General features: G+C 31.2%; 1 pseudogene; it reads left to right on the top strand.

Moving 5' to 3' along the window:
- Positions 1 to 428: 428 nt before the first annotated feature.
- LOC120368360 (U7 small nuclear RNA) lies at positions 429 to 486 on the top strand (annotated as a pseudogene).
- Positions 487 to 5915: the final 5429 nt, after the last annotated feature.

Here is a 5915-nt window from a genome sequence, read left to right as displayed (position 1 = left end):
GATAAAGATATCTTAAAATAATTAGAGCTATTTATGACAAACCTATAGCCAATATCCTATGGAATAGGCAACAGCTGGAAATATCCCTTTGAAAACCAGCACAAGAGAAGAATGGCCTGTCTCACCACTCCTATTCAACATTGTGTTGGAAGTTCTGGCCAGGGAAATCAGCCAGGAAAAAGAAATAAATGAAATTCAAATAGGAGGAGAGGAAGTCAGATTATCTGTGTTTGCAGATGACATGACTGTATATTAAGAAAACCCCATCATCTCAGCATCGAAACTCGTAAGCTGATAAGCAACTTCAGCAAAGTATCAAGATCAAAAATCAATGCACAAAAATCAAAAGCATTCCTAAACGCCAGATTTCTCTATTTCAAAGTCCTGAAATAAATGCCCGAAAAGCAGACTGATAAAGAGACACAGACAAGGGTTATAGCTCTTTTACAATTTGTCTAGTAGGTTTTCTAGTTTTCACTCTCCCATGGAGAAAAACAAAAAGGTAGACATGACCAAATGTTCTTTGACAGTCAAACATGATAGACCCTCAAATAAATGTCTACCATAAACCATTTCTTAAATATAGAAATATAGACTGTAAGCTATATGAGTGGTTCAGCTCATATGTGGTTCCAGTAAAGACTATCCAGTGTTTTAACATTTAGAAAGATAAGCAACAAAGAGAATCCTAAGGACATTTTATCTATAAACGAGGTGTACCCTTCCCTTTCCTAGAGTTTAGATGACTTCCTGATTTATAACAGCTTTGCATGAATTAAGGTTGATGTGGCTAGCCACATTGAATCCTAGTATAAATTGCTTCATAGCAATATCAATGTTAGAATAGCCCATGTTTGGATCAGCCCTCTTTTGTTTATTTTGTTTTGTTTTTTCTGTTGCAAAGCATATATATATATATATATATATATATATATATATATATATATATATATATTTTTTTTTTTTTTTTTTTTCAGCATAAGTCTGTGGCTATTTTTCCAGGCTGTTTTTCCTATGCTGTCACTCAGTCTGAGAACACAGACACCTGCCATTAATTGTCTCCTTGGCCTAAGGTGAATAAGAGGAAGATAAACTTCAGTCCTCAGCTTCTGGACAAGAAAAGAAGAAACTGAAACACTTATCTAACCTTCCAACTTTTCAGCTGCTGCCTGAGAGACTACCTTCTATCTTAATTATCTCACCTATTTCAGTGCAATAGCACAACTTTGGCACATAGTAATCTACTGAAGACCACTAAGAGTAAGCACAGTGGGTTGAAAAAGCAAAAAGAGTTGAGAGAAACCTAGAATCTCTGGCTAGGCTGATTGTGAAGGATTATTTCCTGCACGAGGCTAGCAAAACCGGACTTAGAGAAGTGGTTTTCTTATCTAATGCACAGAAACCAATACAAAGTGTCAATGAAAATGAAGAAACAGGAAAATTAAGAAATGGAAAAATATCTTTCAAATAAAAGAATACAATAAGTCTCCAGAAGCCAACCCTAATGAAGTGGAGATATATGATGTACCTGAGGGGATTCAAACAAAGAAATATGAAAATGCTAACCAAAGTTAGGAGACCAGTGCACAAACAATAATTTCAGCAAGGAGATAAATAATGTTTCTAAAGTACAGAACAGAAAATATACAGCTAAAAATGCAGTAACAACACTCCAAAATGTAATAGAGGAATTCAATAGCAGACTAGCCAAGTGAAACAAAGGATTAGTTAATTTGAAGATAGATCATTGAAAACCATCCAATCTGAGGAGCAAAAAGAAAAACCAATGAAAAAGACAGCATAGTTTTACTGTAAAGTGAGATAATATAAATGTTGTAACTCCTAAAAGAGAAGCAGAAAGGGACAGAAAACATCATAATCAAAGAAATAATGGCAGAAAATTTTTTCAGTTCATGGAAGAAACTATAATCCAGATTAGGAAGCTCAACAGATACAAATAGAGTGCATCTAAAAAGATCCATTTAGAGAGAAATGGTAATCATAATATCAAAAATAAAGACACACAAAGAGATCCTTGAAAGCAGTAAGGGAAATCAACTCGTGATACACAAGGAAATCTCCCATAAGACTACCTTAAGATCTTTCAGCAAAAACCCTACAGGCCAGAAGGAAGTGAGATGATATATTTAAAAATTTGGAAAAAGAAATGTTTGGTCCAGATCTGAGTTGAAGTCCTGGATATCCTTGTTAATTTTCTGTCTCGTTGATCTGCCTAATATTAATAGTGGAGTGTTAATGTCTCCCACTATTATTGTGAAAAAAATAGTAATATCAGAAATTCTATTCTTCAAATATGTAAGGGATATAAATAATTTATCAGAAAATCAAAATCTGAGGCAATTTATCACCACAAAATTTACAAAAAAAATACTAAGGGAGCTCTTTCAATTCAAAGGAAAATGTTGCCAATTAGTTACATGTAAATATATAAATGTACAAAACTCCCTGGCAAAAGTAAGTATATAATCAATCAAAAATACTGTAATATGGAAGTGGGAAAATTAATGGTGGTGTGAAAATCAGTTACATCTATAGTATGAAGGCTCAAACACAAACCATTAATAAAAATTATATCTACATTAATATGTTCATAGATAAAAATTATTAAAAATGTGAATTGTGACATTGTAAACATATGTGGGGTAGGAATAGGAAAAATGTAGATTTTATGTAAATTGTCAACATTTTTGTCAGCTTGAAGTAGACTGAAACAATTGTAAGACGTTTTATGTAAGCCTCACAGTAATTCACAAATTAAAATCATGTAGTAGATACAGAAAATATATAAATACAAGATTTAATGCATACCAAGACAGAAAATCATCAAATCACTAAGGACAGTAAGAGAGGAAGAGATGAACATAAGGTCTACAAATAAACTAGAAAACAAGGAATAAAATGGCGGTGATAGTAACTCCCTACTTATCAATAATCACTTTGAATGTAAATTGATTTAATTCTGCAATCAAGAGACATAATCCAGTGGCTAAATGGACTTAAAAAAATCCAATTACAGGCTGCATACAGGAGACTCATTTATTTTTAAGCACACAGGTAGACTGAAAGAGAGGAGATGAAAAAACATTGCATCTAAATGGAAACCTAAAGAATAGGGGGGTAGCTATAGTTATGTTAGACAATATAGGCTTTAAGTTAAAAACTTTAAAATAAGACTAGGAAGATCATTATAGAGTGATAAAAGTGGTCAATTGATTAAGGGAATATAAAAATACAAATATATACACATTCCATATTGAAGCACCCAGACATATAAAGCAAATATTTAAAGATTTAAAGGTAGAGATAGACTTCAATAAAATCATAGCAACAGACTTCTATACATCACTTCAACAATGACCACGTCATCTAGTCAGAAACTCAACATGGAAACATTCAACTTAAACTACACTTTCAACCAAATTAACCTGACAGACATATAATGAACATTCTACCACAAAGCATAGAATATACATTCTTTTCTAATGCACATGGAACATAGACCACAAACAAGTCTAAACAAAATTAAAAGACTTAAATCCTGTCAAGTATCTTTTCCAACCACAATGGTATAAAACTGGAAATAAATAGCAGCAAAAATCTTGGAAAATTCATAATATGTGGAAAATAAACTACATGGTTCCCCTGAACAACCAATGGTTCAATAAAGAAGCTAAAGGAAAAATCAATAACAAAACCTTTTACTTGGATATTTTTTTCTCTTTTTCTTTGTTACTCTAGCTAAAGGTTAGTCAATTATTTTATCTTTCAAGAAAACTCGTATTTAGTTTCATTGATCTATTGTTTTTCTAGTCTCCATTTTATTTGCCTTTGACTTTTTAAAAAATTTTCTCCCTTCTAGTAAGCTTGGACTTAATTTGTTCTTTATCTAGTTATTTGAGTGCAAAGTTAGGTTGTTTATATTTCTTTCTTTCTTTTTTTGGCATTTATTGCTAACAACTTTTCTAAGAGCACTATTTTTGTTTCATCACAAAAATGTGGGTATGTTGTGTTTCTATTTTTTACACATTTTTAAGTAAAAGGACTCAGACTTCCTATTTTAAACTTACTGTGAAGCAAAAGTAATCAAGGCAGTGTGGTACTGGCATAAGGATAGACATATGTGCCTGGTTCTTTTTCTTTCCTTTTTTGTTCAGACTCTTTATTTTCTTTTATTTTGAAATGCTTTCTAATTTATATTGTTGTTGTTATTTAGATCCAGGTACAGTGTACTGGTTAATAAGATCTGAGGTAAATGGTTCTACAGTTTGAAGATTTGATCTGACTAGGGATTAAATGTGTTTAATATTTTCTGTTGCTACAGGTGACAGAAGCTTAAAATTCCTTTGGTGTCTTTATTTTTGCTCTTATTCTTCACTTGGGTTTCCATAAGTCCTTCTCCTCAAAAAAGAGGCTTTTGCTTGCAAATATTTCAGCTATAATTTATTGCTATTATTTTAAAACTTTATTAGTATGGTAGTAAGCTGTAGGGAGAGGAATGTTCCATAATTTTCTAATTAAATCATATTCTTAGGCCTGTGTCTCTGAGCTGTGACATTCTAAAGTGTTTCTTAGTGACATACATGTTTTTCCTCCCTTATTTGAAATATGAAAACTAGAGGAGCAGGATTAGAATTAATGTCACTCCTCAGGAAAAGACTTTGAAATAAGTCTCCCTTCCAAGGAGTATGGCTTTGTTATCTTGAATATTTTGGAAATATCTCACGGTTAGTATTCTTTTCTTACCCTTGCCAGAACCATGAGGGCAATATCTCTCAAATATTTACAATAAGAACTTAGTGGGGTAATTGAAGTTAAAATCACCAGATAATGTCACTTTCTAAGACTAAATCTTCTGCAGTTTTCTCTGTCTCATAATAGTTCACACTAGCCTTTAGCAATGCATCTAAGTGGTCCTACCAGCTATGGCTCCAGTGCCTTCTGCTCTAGATAAGCAGATCTCAGCCATTATTTATAAGCCTCCAGGTTTGGAAAAGGCATGGGGTGTTAAATTTGTCCCACCATCTCAGTTCCCTAATGAGACATAGAAACGTCTTTAAATATCACAGAATATGATTTTTTTCAACTTTATATAGTTGATTTCCTTGTTCACTACTTCATTAGTATATACTGTTGTTTCAGTATGTATTGTTGTTTCTGAATAACTTTTATGAATAACTTTTGTCAGAACAATAAATTTTCTTCTATTCCTAATAAGTTGAGAGTTTATTTATGATCACAAGTGGATTTATCCAATGTACTTGTGACATTTATTGAGATCACTATACCATTGTTTAAAATTTGTTGGCACAGTAAATTATATTGCTTATCAATTGTAAGCCATTCTTATATTTCTTCCAAAATGTCAAATAATTATTAGGTAGTTTGCTTTTTATATACCATCAATTTAATTTGGTAGTATTATATATATGTATGTGTGTGTGTATATATATATATATATATATATATATACACACACATACATATATATACTTACAATAGACATTAACACAAACATATATATATATTTGCTTTTTATACATCATAAATTTAATTTGCTAGTGTTATATATGTACTTATAAGAGATATTAACACAAACATATAAATATATATATATTTACAGGAGATATTATCTTGTTATTTTATATCTTAGCTTTTTGTATAAAACATATATTTTCTTCATAAAGATTAAAGTGTTCCAACATTTTATATTTTCTGGAAGTTTGTAAATTATTGATATTTCTCTTTTGACTGTTTTGAAGAATTTGTAAGTGAACCATCTGGTCCTAGAATTTATTTTGTAAGAGTATTTCAAATTATACAATCAGTTTCATAGATTCATATAGGACTCTTGATATTTTCACATACACATAGGACTATTTTTTTGTTATCATTAG

Source organism: Saimiri boliviensis, chromosome 9 (genome assembly GCF_048565385.1).
Source record: "Saimiri boliviensis isolate mSaiBol1 chromosome 9, mSaiBol1.pri, whole genome shotgun sequence".
Taxonomy (NCBI): Eukaryota; Metazoa; Chordata; class Mammalia; order Primates; family Cebidae; genus Saimiri; species Saimiri boliviensis.
The sequence above is the reverse complement of the archived record's forward strand: the minus strand, read 5'-3'. Positions and strand labels throughout refer to the sequence as shown.